At 33.6% G+C, this 21,967-nt stretch overlaps 1 long non-coding RNA gene across 2 annotated transcripts; it reads right to left on the bottom strand.

Annotated features, from left to right (window-relative positions):
• Nucleotides 1-5,951: 5,951 nt before the first annotated feature.
• On the bottom strand, nucleotides 5,952-9,196 carry LOC113766894. 2 transcript variants are annotated; one of them, XR_003467812.1, is made up of 3 exons: nucleotides 8,921-9,196; nucleotides 6,400-6,551; nucleotides 5,952-6,269 (listed from the first exon to the last, which is right to left on the bottom strand). It is a non-coding gene; the product is annotated as an uncharacterized LOC113766894 (long non-coding RNA). The 2 variants fall into 2 exon arrangements; XR_003467813.1 differs by lacking the exon at nucleotides 8,921-9,196 and adding an exon at nucleotides 8,854-8,891.
• Between the last annotated feature and the right edge of the window lie 12,771 nt (nucleotides 9,197-21,967).

Below are 21,967 nucleotides of genomic sequence, written 5' to 3' on the forward strand. Positions count from 1 at the left end.
CTAGATGCTCGTCGCTAAAAGTTATTAGCGAGAATGCTGCTGCCTTTCACACTGATGGAGCAAATCAATAGCAAGGGCAGACCTCCTCGCTAAAAGTTATTAGCGAGAATTCTGCTGCCTTTCTCACTAATGGAGCAAATCAATAGCAAGGGCAGACCTCCTCGCTAATTACTGGAATGCTATGGCGAGAAAAACTTTCCTCTCCACTAAAATAGAAAACTCCCCACAAAAAGCAGTGGTTCCTTGCAAATAGTCAAGGTGTTTTGTGAGGAAATTAGTGCGTCCTCACTAATAACATAGAATTGGCAAGGAACTTTTTGACAATTCTGCAATCCCCCATATATATACCAGTAAAACGTTTTTGGCCAGGAAAGTTTCCTCTCTAATGTTCCCCTCTAATGCTGTTGTGAACATTTCTTAACCCCATTTTAATATGCTAATCTTAATTCCTTGAGCCAATTATATATGGAGTGGTTTTGTTAGAAAATTTAGCTGCAAATAGCTTTTTTGTTTTTTTGGGGAGAAAAGCTTTTGGTTTATTTGTTGTCTCATCAAAATCTGAAACCATCAGTTTCTACCATTATTGACAGAGTAATACATGGTATATTTATAAATAGAGAAACAAACATGTTGTATAAATTGATACAGAGAAGCATATGATGCAGAACGGTACAGACATAATTGACGCCCTCAAAATCATTCTAGAATATCTAAAATGCTATTGACTTTTGGGATCCAAGCCGCCTCTTTCTCAGTCGCTCAGCCATGATAAATGCAAGTTCAAGTGATTGAGAAGCATTAAGCCTAGGATCACAGTGTGTGTGGTAGCGCGAGCTTAGTTCATCAAAGGGTCACAGTACGCAATCCACCAATGCATTCTGTCACATTTTGGCCAGGCATCTGTAGATGGACTCCTCCCAGGGTGGCTGCCTTCCTGCTTATGGACATCAAAGAATGCTGTTACTTCCGCCCTGTAGCATCAAAAGGCAGAGTCTTTAGACCACAAGGAGCTTTGATGGTGTTTCAACATGAGAACCATCGAACCAAAGGAAATGGGCTTAACAATCGCAGTACAAGCCAGATGTGGAATCCAATTTAGTAATAGACCATTGATACGGTAGAAGCAAGCACCGTTGATATGGTCAATTGGAAGTCCAGCAGCAGTCATAAATCCAAGAGTCTCGTCTACATGGTGAGCTAGATCACGGTATCTATCACCTTGTTTGCTGTGCTCTGTGAAATCCAGGTTCAACTGTGTAACCCTCTACATAGCAGCATATCCTCCAGTTGCAAATGCCATCAACAGATTCAGAGTAGCTGAGCTGCACAAAAAGGGAAGATTAGATTAGATGGAGAAATTTACTGATTGCATATGAAAACAGGGGCTTGAACCAACTAGGAAAAGCAGAGAAGTTAACCTCAACCAACCAGGAAACAAGATGAAAATCATAGGTTGTTAGCTTAAACCTCAACCAATCGAAAACTACAATCTTTGATGTTAAGCACAAACCCACATAATTTACCTTCACAGAGTCTAGAGAATGGTTGGAACTCAATTTTCCTAAAATTGTGAGGAAAATAATGTAATCTTAGAAATCTGACACAAATAATGGTAATAAGAATGCACAAGAAGGATATGCAGACTCACAAAATGGCACCAAAATATAGATCTAACAGTATTTGAAGCAAATGGATGAAGTATTGAAGTTGCTCTGAGGTTTTCTTACAGCAATAAAACCTAAGCCCCTTCACGTTTTGCAATTCTTGGGAGATAGACAGGAGGTGGGCCTTCATTTTTGAGCAATTCCTCAGAGGTCTCCTTCACGTTTAGCAATTCCCGCATCTGTTCTTCAATTTTTGGACTAAAAACCACCAATCTTGGCCTTTGAGAGAAGAACATATGAGTGCTCGATCAATTGAGAGAGATAAGTGAGGGCCGGCCTTTCTATGTATATATATAATAGTATTATCCCTCAGCTGTAATGAGCCTTCAAATTTTGCCGGAAGGACGTTGCGGGAAAAATAAAATTCTTGGAGGGAATAAAGCGCGCGTGTCCTAAATTCTGAAACATTTATGATGGTTTAAGTGTTGTAGTTAAAAGTTTCTAAGAATTGGAGAATTGGAGTATATTATATAGAATGAATATTGAGTGTTAGAAGTATATAAAAATTGAAAGAGATCATGTATGAGAAAATGAAACTAATCAAAATATTCTCAATATATAGCAAATCAAATTAACTGAGTTTGATAAATTTGCATTTAATTTTCAAATAGAGGTTTGTTGTATGATATGTAATTGCCATTTCTTGAAATTATTCCTCACTCTTATATTTTTGCTAAACTTCAAAGAACTTAACTACGCATAAAATAGCATGAGAGGAATGCCTGCAAGTGTGCTAGTCAATAAATATTTATATTATATTTGTGCTAATACATGTCCATATGCATAATTCAAAAATTCTTATGTATTTCATATATGAGTATTCTTTTCAAGTAACTGTATAAAACACTTATAAATGTTAATAATTAGATGATTTAATTTAATTGTTCTAAAGTTTTAAATACGAGGATAAAGAATAAAATTGATATGGATGTACTATAATCTATGAAATTATAGTAAATTACTTGTAATTCCAGTTCCTCAACTTTTAAATCTATTTGTATTGTGACTTTCAACTATGTGTTATTTTGCTAAACTCATATTTCTATGATGAACTTTTGATCATAATTTATAAAAAAGAATTTCGTGTAACAAGCGCTTTATGTTGCCTATCCATTTTTTGAATTGTTATAAAAGTATGTAATTCTTTTATTAAGAAAAAAAAAGTCTTCTGTAATAGGCTTAACCTCTCCTCAATTAAAAAATTGATTGAGATAATGTACTTTAGAAGTTTAATTGAGTATTAATAAGGGATAATTGCAGAAACCTCCCCTGAGGTTTCTGACATTTGCACTGACCTCCCCTGTGGTTTGAAAAATTACATTGACCTCCCTTGAGGTTACTAATCCTTTGGAAATTCAGTCCAAACGATTAAAATATTGTTTTAGGGAGTGAAATTAGAATTTTTTACCAAATTTGTCATTTGTACTACATGTCCAATGAATGACAAAATACTACAAATTAATTAACAATTAATAAACTTTAAGGAATATAGTTTATAGGCAAATACGCATTACCTATTTAAAGTACCGACTCTTTATGGGTATTTTACTTTCAAACATTTAATTTAACACAAATATTTACGCTCAAATACATATTTGTATTTACTTTCAAATATTTAATTTTTGTTAAATACAAAAACTACCAAGCTCTCTTCCGTAAAAATATTAATATAATACTTTTTCAATTTTAGTTACAAACATTTATGTATTTAACATAAATTAAATGATTCAAAATAAAATACCCATAAAGAGCCAATACTTTACTCATGTAATGGATGAAAGCCATAAAGAATTAATACTTTATGGGCCATTTCTTTTTTAAAAAAAATATTTAATTTATATTAAATAAATAACCTACCGATTTCCTTTTTGCAAGAATATTACTATAACACTTTTTGAATTTTACTTACAAACATTGATATATTTATCATAAATTAAATGTTTGAAAGTAAAATATCTGTAAAAAGCCGGTACTTTAAATGAATAATACGTGTTTGCCTATAAAGAGCCGGTAACTATTTAAAGTACCGGCTCTTTAAGGGTATTTTACTTTTAAATATTTAATTTAATACAAATATTTATGCTCAAATACAGATTTGTATTTACTTTCAAATATTTAATTTTTGTTAAATATAAAACCTACCAATCTCTCTTCCGTAAAAATATTAATATAACACTTTTTCAATTTTAGTTACAAACATTTATGTATTTAACATAAATTAAATGATTCAGAATAAAATGCACATAAAGAGCGAATACTTTACTCGTGTAATAGATGAAAGCCATAAAAAATTAATACTTTATGAGCCATTTTTTTTAAAAAAAATTAATTTATATTAAATAAATAACCTATCGATTTCCTTTTTGCAAGAATATTATTATAACAATTTTTGAATTTTACTTACAAATATTGATATATTTATCATAAATTAAATATTTGAAAGTAAAATACCCGTAAAGAGGTGGTACTTTAAATGAGTAATGCGTGTTTGCCCGTAAATTATACTTTTTAAAGTTTATTAATTGTTAATTGATTTATAGTACTTTGTCGTTCATTGGATATGTAGCACAAATGGCAAATCTTGCACAAAATTCTAATTTCACTCTCTAAAATAATATTTTAATCGTTTGGACTAAATTTGCAAAGGATTAGTAACCTCAAGGGAGGTCAGTGTAATTTTTCAAACCACAAGGGAGGTCAGTGCAAATGTCAGAAACCTCGGGGGATGTTTTTGTAATTATCCCTATTAATAATTGTAAACCACTCCATTTTTATTATTCTAATGCCAACATAACAAATGTGACTTTGAACTATATGTGTTATTTTGCTAAACTCATATTTCTATGATGAAATTTTAATTGTAGTTTATAAAAAGAATTTCATGTAACAAGTGCTTCACAATGCCTATCCATTTATTCTTGAATTGTTACAAAAGTATGTAATGCATTAATTAATAAAAAAGTCTTGTGTAATAGGTTTAATATCTCATCAATTACAAAATTGATCGAAATAATGTACTTTGGAAGTTTCATTGAGTATTAATAATTGTAAACCGCTCCATTTTTATTATTCTAATACAAACATAACAAATGTGACTTTAAACTATATGTGTTATTTTGCTAAACTCATATTTCTATGATGAAATTTTAATCGTAGTTTATAAAAAAGAATTTTGTGTAACAAGTGCTTCACAATGCCTATCCATTTATTCTTGAATTGTTACAAAAGTATGTAATTCATTTATTAAGAAAAAAGTCTAGTGTAATGGGTTTAATCTCTAGTCAAATACAAAATTGATTGAAATAATGTACTTTGGAAGTTTCATTGAGTATTAATAATTGTAAACTGCTCCATTTTTATTATTCTAATACCAACATATCAAATGTGACTTTAAATTATATGTGTTATTCTTCTAAACTCATATTTTAATGATGACATTTTAATCATAGTTTATAAAAAGAATTTCGTGTAACAAGCGCTTCACAGTGCCTATCAATTGATTCTTGAATTGTTACGAAAGTATGTAATTTATTTATTAAGAAAAAAGTCTTGTGTAATAGGCTTAATCTCTCCTTAATTACAAAATTGATTGAAATAAAGTACTTTAGAAGTTTCATTGAGTATTAATCATTGTAACCAACTCCATTTTTATTGTTTTGAGACCAAAATAATAAATGTGACTTTGAACTATATTCCAATTTTGTCAAATACCAATGCATATATAGATTAATTAATTTTTCAATATTATTTGTGATATCATTTCCCCTTGTTTCCATGTTAAGTGACAAGATTCTAAAGTACTCCCTCAATCTTAATATTAGAGTCATTTTTTGGGAATCCAAATTTATATGGAGATATGATAATCATTATGTTTAGATGAGGTGGCATTGATGAATTACATATCTATCCTTTGAATTCAAAATATTGTTTTAATAGAAGTGTATCAAAATTAAAAAAAAAAACTTTTTCAAATGGCAAAATTAAAAAGTATGTATTTAATTTGAAATAGCGACTCTTATTTTGGAACATCAATAAAGTAAAAATATGATAACAACTACAGACAAAGGAAGTACATAACAACCGTTTCATGAAATTTGAAGTTCTTTGACAGAGTTGTGAAAGATAATGAGCCATGTGTAACACTTTTTCCATGCCTGCATTGTTTGGCTGGTAGATATAAAATTCAAAACCCATAAATATGCTTGATTTAAAGTATTTGGTCTATATGATTCTCCAAGTTCCAAAAATCTTGGGCAATTGTATTACATATTGTTAGACTTTCCCACTTTCATTACACGGATTAATAAAAAATAATAAAATGCAAAATTGAAACTAAAAAAGCAATAAGCATAAACTAGGATGGAAAAAGGGACGTGTGACATTTAATCATAATTCAGCACCTATGCATGACCAAAAGTTGAAGTCATTACTTCAAAAATACATGAACAGCAATTGTGCCTTTCCAAAATAACCACCGTTTAAAACAAACTTGAGCTTCCAAAAGGTCTTGTCACCTATTACATCCCAAACAAGCCACCTAAACATTTTAAACACTTTCACGGTGCCTTCCAGATTGCAACCTATTTCCAAATTCGCAATGTTAACCTGCACCAGAAAAATCACATATTAACAAGCCAAATTCAAGCAAAAAATTAAATGCAAGCATTTTTAGAATTGAATTACAGGACTTTTGTCAAGAAGACAAATTGCCACATAGAGCAAGGAAAACACATACCATTACTCCTTTTAAACAAAAATAAGCCTAGCTTCAAAAATATTTTATCATCTACCACATCCAAAACTAGCCAAACTACAACAACAATTCAAGCTCAAGTGGCTCCTTCTAGATTGCACAGCCTATTTCCATCCAAAATCTCCAAAATAAACCTGCAAAACAAAAATTTAATGTAAGAGATTTTCCACATAATGAAATTTTTTACTAAAACCATTGTGCCTCAACTGCATTTCTCAGCACTAAAACTTCCCATGTATTTGGCTACCCATATATTGTTTTCCAAAATCACATATAACTTGCATCACATCCATTCATCATTTTGTCATAGTGTATTACTAGAAATAACAGAGAACTGACTCTATGCATTCATATTAATTGAGATTCGTACTAACATCATCACACAGAAGCACAAATTGGTGACATCACCAATAAATTGTTTGAAAGAATGATGATACAACGATGGAAAGTCATTATTATTGCTGAAAGATGTCATGCATGCTCATGCACTTGTCCACCTACCAAGCTGCATGCATACATGCAGGAGTTTTTTTTTTTTTTTTGGGGGTGGGGGGCGAGGGGTGTTTGGATTTTGGGGCTTTGGATTGTGAGAAGAGAAGCTACATCTGCAACTAGTCATGGAAACGGCTGACAGAAACACAAGCTGTAAAAATTGGAGAGTTCCAAAGAAGTTGTTGGAAACACGGCTAGAAACAGAGGAAAAACAGAGCAGCGATATCACTTCAAGAAAGCAGTGCTATTATGGCACCATACCAATTCCTCACCCAGCTTAGTGTGTGAAACAGCTAAAGAAATGTTCAAATTAAGTCGAGAGAGAGAGAGAAAAAAGAAGTCCTGTTTTTCACACAAGATAATGCTAATTAAAATGCCACAACTGATTCATTGAAAGGACTAGCATCATTTGTCCATTGCTCTAACACTGAAGACGTTGAAGCTGTTGGCTCCCCCATTTGATCAATTACACTCCCTATCTTTTAAAGAGTGAACATGGAATCATGGCCAAGAAAACTCAGCAAGATTGCTCTGGGATTAACTTGGCATCAATCTATTACTATAAAATTCAAGACCCTCATGGACATTGATTATTGTAAGAAAGCCTTTTACGTTCCCCTTCTGTCGCTTCCCCAACCAACCGCCCATTCAGAGGAGAAAGAGCGGAAGCAGTGGCGGCGCCGGAGGCAAGAAAAATGGCGGACAAGGTGGTGACTATTCGTACTAGGAAGTTCATGACCAATCGTCTTCTTTCCAGAAAACAATTCGTCATTGATGTTCTGCATCCTCGAAGGCCTAATGTTTCCAAGGCTGAGTTGAAGGAGAAATTGGCTAGGATGTATGATGTCAAGGACCCAAATGCCATCTTTGTTTTCAAGTCCAGGACGCATTTCGGAGGTGGCAAATCAACCAGGTTTGGATAGATGTATGGTTCTGTAGAGAATGCTAAGAAATCCTGAGAGTTCTAGGCCTTGTCAAATTTTTATAGAGAAAAACAAAAATGTTTTTGCAGCAGAGTTATTTTCTCATTTGTTACTTTGAATTGTGTCTTTGTTCCTTTGAAACTAAGCCTTGAGATTAATGTCGTTGTGTAAAGTACTGATAGTCAAATTCGTCATGCCTTCTGCATCTAAGTTCAGCCAACTTGAAGGACCACAAACATACACAGATTGACAAAAGATCCTATAATCAACAAGGTATGCACCAGAACAAATGCAATTTCAATCCAAATACTGGTTGGCAATGAATTACTGGGTGAATGTAATCAACTAGAAAATCTACATATCTTCTCATTTTTCATGTTCCGATTAGTGCTATTCAATACTCATTTTATTAGTGCGCTATTCTAAATCTTGAAGATATCATTGGATGTTACTAGTAAAACAAAACTACTATTACTCAAAATGACATCTCTGAGGACTGGAATTTTTTATTTCTATGCTTTCAGTAGTTGAAGAATAATGGCCTTTACTAACGATAAGGCCAAACCTATAAATTGTCCAAAAGGACAATAGTTAATGATACGAAAGTATTGTTATCTTCTATGATATAGCAGACCATAATTTAACCACTTATCAACAAAAGCATACCATGTTAAAGACACAACTCCTATACAAGTTAAGAAGGATTAGGGATATAAAATCATACAAGCAAAAAAAGGTTACAAAGGTAATGAACATGGTTCTACCATAAAGAAGCACAAAACAAGAATCCTGACTTGTTGAACATGCCAAATGTGTTAAAAGAAGTGAATAACTCAAATATTATAAACATGAACACGGAGGATGATAGGTAGCAAAGAAAACTCAATCAGATTCGCATGGTAGCAATCGATTATTAAATTCAAGAGGACCACATAGACACAATTAGTAACCGCAATAAAAATAACAAGTAAAGTTTTACATATCTAGCCTTGATCTTAAAATAGAAGAAGAAAAAGCGCACCTGATTACAAATTGTTAGAGAGAGAATTCGGAGAAATTAAAAGGGAAAGAGAATGAAATCAACGAACTTGGTGGCATTTATCTTCCCGCATCTGCACTTTACTCTTCTGTTTCTTCTTTTTCTTTTCCTTTTTCAAAGGCCTCTTAACTCTTAAAACTACAACGTTTGGTTGTATTTTTATTTTAGCAAGAATAGAACCACTTCTTGCTATTGGTCAAGTACAGATCGGCGAGAACCTGTCCTCACCAAGTGCGGTACATCAGCGTGGAACTGCATGAATTCTCACGAGTACCAAAAAGCCTTGGCGCCACTATGACTACAATTTGGAGGGAAGCTTCCCGCCTTTCTTTTTGGCAAGGATGTTAAGCGAGGAAAGTCATAGTGCTAGCAAAAGTCAAGCTGTCTCCAACATTTGGTGAGGATATGCTCTGTTCCTCGTCATCCACACATTAATAGCGTTGACTTGTCTGCTCCTCGTAAAAAATTTTGTAGCCAATTCCCTTCTTTGTTGTAGTGAAATAGTCCATCCTCTTAAAAAAAAACTAAAATTAAAAGACTCCGGGCCCAACAATGTTGAGTACGGGTTAATTACCTTTACCTCCTTGAAGTATAGCTAATCTACAAGTGATGTTTGGCTGGTAACCAAAAATTAATTGTTTTTTTTTTCCAAATGATAAAATATTTTATATATATTGAACTTGAAAATACAAGATATTAGTTACTAAAGAGGACAACTTGTCCTATTATCCTCATGTATACTTTCTTTAAGTCACAGGGGAAAACTTTGCTTCCATGTAATGTTGGAAACAAGTTTAGTTGCAAATTGTGTCATTTTATGTGCACATCTATTTCTAGCTGTATACACAAAAGAAAGAGTATAGTATTGGAACATGCCACTCAGCTATCCTATATCTTCCATTATGGTTGCTATTGGTGATTCCTCTTTGCATCCCTTTTGGATTCTTTCAATGACAGCTTTGCAATCAGACTGCACCTCAATTCTTTGCCACCCTGCTTCTTTGGCCATTTCCAGTCCCTACCGGATTGCATCTGCTTCCTATAATTCTGCTCCACATTTACTTTTGTTTCTGATACCTCTAACTTCAATGAGGTTTCCATTATTGTCTCTTGCAATCAATCCTAAGCCTGCTCCGGCCAGTGCAGCAGGTACTGCCGCATCAGTGTTGATCATCACCACACCTGCATCTGGTGGTCTCCACTAGTGGTTTTGCATATGGTGACATATTCCTGTTCTGTGCTTTCCATCATTGCCAAATTGCTCTTCTTGAAACTCCAGCCACTCTTTCTTTGCATGATCTAAGATTGACATGTGATCCTTGTATTTTCCATTGAACTGGCATGCATTTCTGGCCTTCCAAATTTGCCAAATTATGTTTGCTGTTAATGTAATATGGTCTTCTCCTTGTGGTCTTTTCCTAGCATTTAATATACCTTGCCACCATCTCCAGAAGTTTAATCTCCATTGTAATAATCCATCCCATTGTATTGGGGCCAACTTCCATATAATGTCTGTATTTCTGCAAAAAAAAAAAAAAAATCATATGTTCCACTGTTTCTTCCACTTCAATACAACACTTGCATAATGGAGACCCTTTTCCTATTCTTTTGTGTATTAGTTCATTCACAGGAATGCTAGTGTGTAAGCATCTCCATATGAAGTGCTTGATCTTTTCCTTCAACTTCAGTCACCACAAACTTTTCCATACTTTTTCCTTGTGTTGGGAATAGCTGGTTCCTTCAGTGCCTTGATCTACCTGTCCTCTTTGTCTTACCTCCTTCTTTTCCACTTCATATCTAGATTTCACTATGTATGCTCGTAATTTGAGTATTTCCAGAGACCATATCCTTCCTGGGAAACATACTTAGAGGCATTCTCAGTATTTGTTTAGCTTCCACCTCTGAGAAAGTCCCCTCTGCCAGCTCCTTGTTCCATCCCCCATCTTTAATCAAGTTTGCTATTGTTTGCAACTGATAGTCTTGGGGTTTTTGTGTTTCTATTTTCCCTATAGGTGTTCCCACAAGCCATTTGTCCATCCAGATGTTTATGTTGGTCCCATCTCATCTCCCACTCTCTTCCACATACCCTTCTGAAGAATAGTTCTAGAACTATAAATACTTCTCCACACCCAAGATGCAGGACTTCTCCCACCAGGTTTATTGGTGATATTTTGTATTTTGTTGTCAGCACTTTGCTCACCAATAAGTCTGGTTGAAGTAAAAGTCTCCGTAGTTGCTTTGCTAATAGAGCACTATTAAAATGTTTTAGATCTCTAAATCTCAAACCTCCCTTTCCCTTCACCTGTGTAATTTTCTCCCTAACTTATCCATTGCATCTTTTTGTCCTCTTCACCTTAACTCAATTCAATAAATGTCGCGCATTCACAGCCATTGACAGCAAGGGAGACGTACAATTGTTTAAGGCACTGTTTGGATTGAAGGAAGTGGAAGGAGAAGAAAGGAAACTAGAGGGCTTCAATGGAAAAGAACCGAAAGAAATAGAAGAAAGCAGATTTTATCTACCTTGTTTAAATTAAGTACTATAAAAAAGAAAGAAAATATAAAAAATATTGTTTGGATTAGATAAGGAATGGTAAGAAAATAAAACTATTACATATTAGTTATGTTTTTATTCATAATTTAAAATCGAATTTGTAGACACCTTGATTTGTTAGAATATTTTAAAATGTTCATTAATCTTGGTTTCTTTTCCCTCCTTTTCCATTCATTTTTAGATAGAAAGTAGGCTGATAAAAAAGAAATAGGCATTATTCCTCTATTTTCCTCTCTATCCTTGCCTTTCCCTCCTAAAAAACCAATCCAATCATTAAAAACCTTATCCCTTTCTTTTCTTTCTTTTCCTTTCCATCCTTTTCCTTTAAAACAAACAGTGCCGTAGAACAGTTAACCTAAGCTATCAGACTTGGAGAGTTACACAAAACATTAGCTGATGCCGTAAAAGTGAACAAGCAATCACATGCATACTGCCTTAAGGTATTAGGAGCTCAGTGTGGGTGACATATATCTATATCCGTAAATTTAGGTAAATTAGATATAGCGCCCTATGATTTTATCCATTGTCATATGATCATTGTAATATTTCAAAATATTCACTATAACTTTCTGTGATTTTATAAAAGGTAAAAATAAGTAAAAATTAACCTTTGTAACATCGTTTGTTTAAATATCTGGTATCATCCTTATTTAAACCCTAACACTCTCTTGCATAATACCATAGGAGGATTATAAGGATAAATGCAAAAACTAAGGGGAATAAAATGAATATCCATGCAAATCATAGAGGTAGGGGGTAAATAATTATTATGAGCCCATAACACGCCTTTTTGAAGAGTGCCCTATTCAATTGCCGTAATTGGTGGTAATTTCCATCTGTTTTCCACTATATTATTATAAGGGCTTATATGGCTATTTTAAATCCTTAAGAGGGCCATGTGTAATATACAAAACTATCTAGGATTACATGTAATTCACCTGTAAATTTATGTCTGAATAGAGCCTTAGAGTTGATAAAAACCAGAAGATGGCTCAAAGCCTCAAGCCAAACTTAACGCAACAGTTCAACATACAAAATATATATTCACATGCTGTCATTCTCGGGAAGGGAAATAAGGCGAACAAGTTCTCAATTGTTTTATAGATATTTGATGGAACTTTAATATACTTTCTCCGATGTCCATGAACAAAATGAAGACGAAAGGGAAACAAACCTCGCAGAAACCCATAGACACCCATCAAAAAGAAAATTAAAATATTGCCAAACATATTCAGAGAACCAGTTTCTAGTTCTTAACAAGAAAGAAAAGAGTTGTATAGGTGAACTGTAAAGAACATAAAGGGTTTCTAAGGCTTACTTTTTATACCAATTACTTCAGAATATAAAGCCTATCAGAACTTTGGTCTAACATTATGGGTTCTTTCTACTACTCCTATGATACTACTAACCTTGATACGTTTGTTTCATTTTTATTTTTTTTTTGGATACAATCGAGAGCCAAAGGCTCTAAAACATTGGCAATAGGCGCCTTTGACATCATTATTTAAAGCAATCCATCAAAAGCACACCTATAAAGCCATCCACGACATTAGAAACAATCACCAGCTATCCATTATGTCAGTAAAGCCGTAGCAAAAAAGAAGTCATAGTAAAGCCTAGCGCCATACTGAAGATGATAAAAGAGACGTGACTATTGGGTTTGTAATACCCTTCTCCATAATGAAACTATGCATCGATTTTTCTTCCTCCGTAATGCAACTAAGTATTAATCGATTTTGGTTTTGGTAGCAAACATGTTCCCACCAATAAGAACAGATAAAGTCTTGGTCAAGCCTTCTGATGGGGTTTGACAACAAACCTATAAGCTGTTGATCACCCAGTAACACACTAGTTGATTGGAGGACATTAGAATGTTCGGACTCCTAACTGAGTTAACTCAACAATTTCACATATGCGCCAATTCTCAATCCCTCAATATCCAAGTCTTCTTGCCTTTTATTCACTTTTTTGTGCAGCGCAACCTTAAAATCCATTACTTCCCTAAACATGTGCTCCGAGTCTCGAGTAATGGTCAGGATAGGTAAGCAAAGATTTGGGAAGAACCCACTGGTCTTGAATTGTATGTCTTTTTCTACCTAATTATTGGTTGAATAGCCGAAATTGGATTTTTTTTTTCCATTTACATCCTCTGTAGTGGGAATGGTTGGCTCCTCACTCAGCAGTTATCCCAGCTCCAATGCAGTAGAGTACTCTAGTGAAGTGCCAACGTTCTGCCAAATCGATTAAAGGGCATATCTTGAAGTTTATCCAAAAAGTAGGTACAATTTTCTTGATATAATCTTGGCCAACAATGTTGTAGCAACAAAAGTGAATGGGGTGCGATGTTGTATATGTTTTAATGGTCAAATACATTAATGTTGATATAAAACATTTTTCAAAAAATTTTAATGTGATTTTTACCACTCCATTATCTTACCTACACATTTACTAAAAATAGTAGTGTTATACTGTAATTTTTTTCAACAAAGATTTCAAAGATCAACCATCTGATGAAGCAGTTATACTCAAATAATTTTTGCAGCAATCACTATCAAAGTGTTTTCTTTATTACCTTTTTAAGATCTGAAAATTATTTCAACAAACCAAAATGTGACCTTAGTCATGTGTCTTAGTACCAAAATGGAGCGTTCTATTTAAGTATGGAACCTAAGTGGGGTCTTAGGTCCAAAATGTATTGAACTTAAGTTGGGTCTTCGGTCTTTTCATGGTGTTTTTACACAAGTGAGAGACAAATTTACATCACTTGGAAGGTCTGTATTTAAAAAGTGTCAATGCAAAATGTAAGTGAATATTATATTTGTGTGATTTTCCTCGACCAATTTGCGAGATTAAGATAGGAGTATGACTATTATTTGTTTGGATTTAGTCATATGATTAAATTAATGACAATTATTTTTATTCCATGGAAATAACAATCCTAAGGACATATATTTATACGTTAAGTAATTTATTAGCGGAATTGACTGAGTTTTCCCATCAAGAAGCAAATATACGCATCCAAATCACATGCCTTTCTCTATATGTGGAAATGAAAAGACATCACTAGCATCTCTATCTTTTCTTCTTAAAAAAAAAAAAAACAAGTATTGCATACAGAGTGATAATGACACTTTTTTTTTGTCTCCACAATCATTTCCATTCTTGTTGCCTAGTAAGTCATTCGGACAAATCTAAGAAATTAATGAATTGAAAAATAAGTTTTCATTACTGAAATTCCTTGTTTAACAGCCAAAAGAATTTTTCAGGTGCTTTCAGACTATTGAGTTTGACATATTCACTATGTCAAAAGAGAAATGAATAAATGAAACTATGTAATCTAATGAAACCCGCCAAAAGCAGTCAAGTTATTACTATCCAATGCAATGCAAAGGTATAACTCTAATGACATCACCCTATCGATGTTGACATGTATGCTGTTGTTTTTGTCAAAATACATCATAGAAATAATTTTGCCATTCGAAATTTATGCTCAATTTCCTCTAGGTGTATCCCAATTTTGGGTCCAAAAGTTTTAGGCGCTGGAAGGGGCCCTCATATGCTGCTTGTACTTGTGGCCAATTTTCCTCCAACAAAAGATAAGTTTTCAATCTATTGCCATTAGGAGGTGATGATCTTGTCGATCCAAGTTTGATGGGTTTTCAACCAATTGATGGGGTAGAACCCTGATGTAGCGGAGGCTTTCATTGTTCGAGAGAGTTGGGGGTTCCACGAGTAGATCCTTTGGTCGGTACACATCTCAATATTTTTTCCATTTTTTCAAATTTAATTGTATATTCTTTCCTTTTCAGTTTAGAATACTGGTAACCTATATTCTTTTCTTTCCTTTATTTTACAAATTTTGACAATATTATTGAAATTTTAACACTCTTGTTATTGGGTTTATACCTATTCTTGAGTGCTGTCAAGTAGTTAGAATCTTGTTGATTCTTGTTGAGGTTCCTTTGAATCTTGGTTTTCTTTAGAGTTGACCGTGAATCACCGTGATTCTTTATTTTGAATTAATTAGTGTAACTAATTCTGCCGAATCATTTCTGCTGCCATATCACCTGCATTAACATGTCTATTTAAAGTAGACTCTAAAAGTGCATCTTGATTGGTCAAATGAATCTTTACTTAAAAGATGTATCTTCCTTGATTCTACCCTTTGTTTGATCGCTTCTTCTCTATAAATAAAAATCCTCCTCAAAAGTTTTGTCCGGCGAGTTAATTGTATCTTAAAGGTAATTTGTAATAGAAACAAACAATGCCTTGAGAAAAGTGAACCCACACCTTAAATTTTATCTATACTAGTGCTCAATACACACTCAATATGTGTGCAATCAAAAAATATCTAATATTTATGGTCATATACTTTAAATAAAATTTTTATTATTGAACCAAAGTTTCATCTTTTAAATATTTTCTATAAAATAATTTTATATTGGTAGTTATAATATTTAGGGGTAGTTATGTTGAAAACATATATTTAAATAGTTAATAGTAAAAATAGATGGGTAGTTATAGGTAGTTAAAGTAACACAAATAGTTGTTATAAGGGTAAATTCATAAAATGACAATAAATGTTAACCTCAATGTTAACACCAAACCCCTTTTTCAAGCTTTATATATAGTATAGATTTCTATTTCTCTACAAATTTTCTTCAACAATCTGTATACATGTTACCCTCCTTACAAGTTGGTTAAATCAAACGATTCTCTCCATATTACATTATTGTTCTAAAGAGAAGTGGAGTGATGTGCTTCTTTTTTCTTTAGAAGAAACCATTACAAAAGTAAACGTGTAGTCAGAAATAGCCAAAAACAACGTTAATTAAACTAATAAAATGTAATTGGAGTCGTGCTTAATAACACTATCCTAAGAAACTATTTCATGAGGTTAAAATGTTTTCCCAAGATTAAACAAGGCTTCTTCTTGTTTATAACAAGAAGGATCAGAACTTTAGCAAGCGTTAGCTAAATCCAGCAGAGAGGGAAAGAAGGAGAAAAAAAAAAAAGAAGTATAGCAAGAAAATTGTCAGGAAGGTCTCTACTATCAACTGTTGGTGTATTTCTAAAGTGGGAGGGAAGGGGGAAGGAGAATGTGTAGAGACCTACACCAACAGCTAGCTGACAGTAGAGACTTTTCTGACACCATCTACACTGTCAGCTCTACACCAACAACTGACAGTAGAGACCGTCCTGACAATTTTCCGGCTCTACTTCCTTTTCTTATCCTTCTTTCCCTCTTTGCTGGATTTAGCGGACGTTTGCTAAAGTTCTGATCCTTCTTGTTATAAGCAAAAAAAAGTTTTGTTTAATTCTAGGGAAACATTTCAACCTCATGAAACAATTTCTTAGGACAGTGTCGCTTCTCCATCATCTTTCACACATTCTCTAGTACATTCTCCTTTGCCCTCCTCTTCCTCTCCATCTATTTTCCCATCTTTTTCTTCCACATTCTGCTTCGGTCTCCTCTTCCTCTCCATCTATTTCCCCCTCTTCCCTCTACTGTTTCTTCTCCATCTACAATCTTTTCTCTTCCTCCTATAGAGCTCTTTTTCCCATTGCTTCTCCTCCACTTTCTCCATCTACAATCTTTTCTCAATAAAGATATGCAACTATTTCAAAACTTTTTTTGTCACCCTCTGTACATCTCTTACACTTATTTTTTCTTGAGCAATCTCAACATGATGTTCTAGATATTCAAGCTTCCTACCGGATAGTGGCGACTGCTTTCTCTTTTTTTAAATTTCTAATCTTTTTTGTACATTGTCTTTTGTTGTACTTTCACCATACTCATGCTTGATAGCATATTGAAAACCAGCTCCTTTTTTTCTTAAATTTCTAATTTTTTTTTGTACATTGTCCTTTGTTGTACTTTCACCATACTCATGCTTGATAACATATTGAAAACCGGCTTCTTCTACTCTTTTCTTTGTTTCTGGATATCACTATTCCAAAAGATTAAAAAGCACTGCAAAGTGAGTAACAAACACAAACTACAGATCGAACCACAAGAAAAGGCGATAGCATATCAATCGAAACCTAGAGTCATCTTATGATAGTTTACAATATAAGTTGTACCACATTAGGCTATATGAGATTTGTATCAGCAACAATGTGAAGTACAATTTCATCATACTAATACAATAAATAGCCAAAGAAGGTACATTCAAAATATGCAACACAGCTTGTAAAAGGATAATAGGTTAGAAGGAGCACAAACTAATTAAAACATGCTCATTTTTCTCCTACTCGGTAAAACTTCTTCTCTATTCTTTCCTCAATTTCTGTTCTGTTCTACCTTCTTAGGATAACATTGGCTAATCTACTAGCTTGAAAACAAGGTGGGACAGTTGAGGCACACGGTCAATCAGAATATTCTTTTATCCTTTTTCATGTTTAGGAGACAACACACAGATGAAACTGAAATCAAAGAAAGAGCTGAAATAGTTAACTACTGAACTAAAACATAATACCCCTTAAAACAACCAAGGCATAAAAGACAAGCACATGTAAAGACTATGAAGAAAGATCAGACCAAATATCCAAAATCACAGCTAACTTGATTCTTTCTATCCAAACCTCAAACCAAAGCATATTGTTCACAGACCAAGAAACCATCAAAGATAAATAAAAAATAAAAAATAAACTCAACAACAGATTAAAGGCATTTATGAAGCAATTTGACAAATATTTAATGTGATTATATATGAAAAATTAAACTAACAAACCTAACAACAAGCAATAAATTCTAATAAAAACTCCCCTAGCAGTTGAAGAAGCTTCAAAATGAAGAAAAAATAGCAAAATAAAAAAAAAACTCAACTAATAAAGGATGAATTAATGATGATGAGTGCAAACTTTATAAAGCAAGAAAAGAGAGAAAAAGGAAATCACCCAATGTCATCCACGTAAAGCAAAGCAAACCCTTTTGTTAGTGTTTTTCTCTCATAGAAGTGAAATAAAAGGAAGCTCAAAATTTATATATATAGGCCTATCTAAATTTGTTAAAAAACAGAAAATAAAAACAATGTTCTGATGCAATCTACTGGCTGGAAATTCCACAGAAGCACAAAATAATTGATCTAACAGTCAAAATCAGTGAAGCAAAATCCCTAAATTCAAGAGGGAGGCAATATTTTTTATGGAAAATAATACCCTTGAAAAATCATTCCTGTATGCGAAAGAATGCCAGAGGCAAGGAAACATGCAAAAAAATTAATTTCACGGGTAAAAAAAATCTAATCGAAAATGGGTTCTGTACATTTTTCATGGGGAAAAAGTACAACTGATATACTATAAAAAGACCTAACCATGAATCTACCAAAAATCTCAGCGAGTAAACCGACAGAAAGAGATAGAAGTAGTTCCACATTCGTGTTTGCTGTTGTGTTTGTCAAACATAGTATTTTAGTTCAAATTTTGTGTAGATTGTGGGAGTTCTCACCAATATCTTCACATGAATGAAGATGATATGGCTGACAAGCTATGCAAGTTTTTGAAGAGAAATAAGTATCTCGTCATTTTGGATGATGCTTGGGACATTGACGGGTGAAATTTGTTGAAGCACTCACTGCAAGATGATTGCAATGGAAGCATGATACTAGTAAATTTCAGAAATTGTCATTGCAAATTAAACCAGATAGTGAGTACCACCATCTTCGCGCATTACCGATAGAGAAAAAAGCTATTTGACAAAAAATATTGTCCTCCAACAACAAGTGAAGTTATATTGCACGTAGTAAAATACTGTAGGGGCCTATCTCTCACAATTGTCCCTATTGCTGGAATTCTTGCTACTACTAAGCTAGATTGCTAGGAAGAAGTTGCAAAGACGTCTAAGTTCCAGCATTTTTGTTGAAAAGAAAGATGATAGTGGTGTGGGCAATTGGATTGTAGTTCTTTAGGGAAGGCGTCTAGTTCTGGTTGAGATATTTAGCTCCCTATTAAGCTTCGGACTCAGCCTCCTCAGTGTATTGCTCCCATGTCACCGGACTCACATGCCTCTCTCATCTCAGAGTAGTTGGACTTGCAGCTTCTGAAACGCTGAAATTGCTCTCCAATTTCACAAACAGAAAACAAGACGAAGAATTCAACCAAAAATAATTTACACGCCTGATTAAAAATCTCCTAAAATATGATATCACTTTTTTCTTTTTGCTCCAAAATATAAGTCATATCTCAAAATGGTTATTGATCTTCAAGCACTTACCCCAAGAGTTGGGTCAAAGAAGACATACTCCATCTCAGCAAACCAATCTATATTATGGTTTTAATTCCATAAGAATGTAGTTTGTATGATAGGACTCAATCCATGCACCATCGTAAATAATCAACTGAATCTTGCAAGACCCAATTGAAACCTGTGAACGACACTAAATACAGCCTTGAAATAGAATCTCTAAATGGTGTCAGCAATTGTGGCATGACATGGGTTAAGTTGCTCGACTCTCTCAATGGTTGGCTAAGAAAGCCTCAGAATAGGAGATGACAAAGTCGTCTTCAGTGTCTGTAGAAGAATAGCTGGAAAATAAAATTTATTTCTTTTCAATCTTTTTCAACAGTTTTTACTCGAAAAAATTGGAGATGAACAATACACTCTGAAGAAATCATAATTTACAATGAGACTTCAATGAGACAGAAGTCATATTTGATTTAATACTGTTTTTCTTTTCCCCTGTTGTGGCTGCTGATTGCTTGAGAAACTAGGGAGTTTCAGAAGCCGCAAGTCAAAAAAATATTCAGATGTCTGAGGCACATGAATTAAGAGACGTAGCAGCAATACAGTGATAAGGCCGACTAAGCGGAGTTAATAAGGGGGCTGATGAAGAAGTCAGTTCCTGACTCAAGCGTTTCTCAAGTTTTGACAGCCACACAGGCTGCTTTGCGGGATTCGTTTCATCAGTTGGTGTTGTTCGCCCCGTCACCTGTCTCTGTAATTTCTCAAGCTGCTGCGATACCTGTGTCGTCATGGCTCGAGCAGATGGTCTCGTTATCGTCAGCGCAATCTGATTATGCTATTATTTTGGCATTAACGGACAGATGGTTTGCCTCAGGCCTCGCAGGCCAGAGAGGGGCTTCCATCCATATTAGAGTTTCCCAATTTTCAGTCGTTTGAGGATGCAGTTAAGCATGTAAATTATGAATTAAATAGATGCTCAACTGTTCAAGTTAGTCTTTTCAGCCATTGCAATTTGTAAGAGCTTAAGAGTTCCATAGCCACAATGGACGATTCTATTTTCATGAATGCCGCTGATTAAATACTTGGCTTTTGGTAAATCAATCTATCACTCAACAGATTAAATTAACCCTTAATTACTATTTTAAGTTGCACGCTAATAGCTTGGTAAATTTTTCTGGGACTAAGTTTTGATGGTAGCTCTTAGCTTAGTAGATAGTATTATTTTAACGAATTTTCTATAGGAAAAAATGTAACACAGTTTAGGGCTTTGTTTGGTACTCACAATTTTGATGTTTAAATTTTCATTTTTCAAAAGTATAAAATAAACAAATATCATGTTAAGAATTAGCTCTTAATAATTACCACCTTTTCTTCCACAGTATATCTATGAAGTCATATTAACTTAAGAGATTGCTACTGCTTCGCACTTGTATCAATCATTGTTGGTCCCTTCTTCTTTAATTGTACAAATATCTCGCAATGAACATAGATCTTAAATACTATATGCATAACTAATTAAAAAAATTGCTGAATAAGGATAATAGGACATTTTTTTTTCATTCACAGTAGGCTCGGAATCTTACAAAATGGAAGGGAAAAGAGAAAAGTTTGAGTGTTGAATCAGAAATTTCTCAATTACCTGGCTAATAATGTTCCTACTTATTAAGTTAGTTCTTAAAGACAAATATTAAGGCTTTGTAATACAGTGAGTGGTAAGCTAAATAATTAATTATTTTGATTAATAAGATCATAAGTATGAAGGAAAATAACCGAAAGGTTGCAAAACTACTATTATGCGTATATATTAGTTGTAGAAAGTGGTAATTTATTAGAGAAATTAACTGAAGTTTTCCCATCAAGAAGCAAATATACACATCCAAATCACATGCCTTTCTCTCTAATGTGAAAATGAAGCGACATCACTAGCAACTCTGTCTTCTTGAAAAAAAGCATTGCATACAGAGTGATAATGACACTTTTTTTTGTCTCCACAATCATTTCCATTCTTGTTCCCTAGTAAGTCATTCGAACGAATCTAAGAACTTAATGAATTGAAAAATGCTCTGTTAATTTGGATCCCATGTTTTTGGGGTGTTTTTCAAAAATTAGGTTTTAAATACAATAAAAATTTTTAGAAAGTACTCTAAAAGATAATCTAAAAATTAGTTTAAATTTTTTTAAAATTTTAGAAACTCTTCTACTCTTAAATATCTCAAAATATTTTTTAAAAATATTTCAAAATATATTCTAGAAACTCTTCTACCCCAAAATAGTATAGGTGCTTTCAGACCGTTGAGTTTGACATATTCACTATGTCAAAAGAGAAATGAATACATGAAACTGTATGTATATACTAA

The sequence above is a fragment of the Coffea eugenioides genome, chromosome 3, assembly GCF_003713205.1.
Source record: "Coffea eugenioides isolate CCC68of chromosome 3, Ceug_1.0, whole genome shotgun sequence".
In the NCBI taxonomy this organism is placed as follows: domain Eukaryota; kingdom Viridiplantae; phylum Streptophyta; class Magnoliopsida; order Gentianales; family Rubiaceae; genus Coffea; species Coffea eugenioides.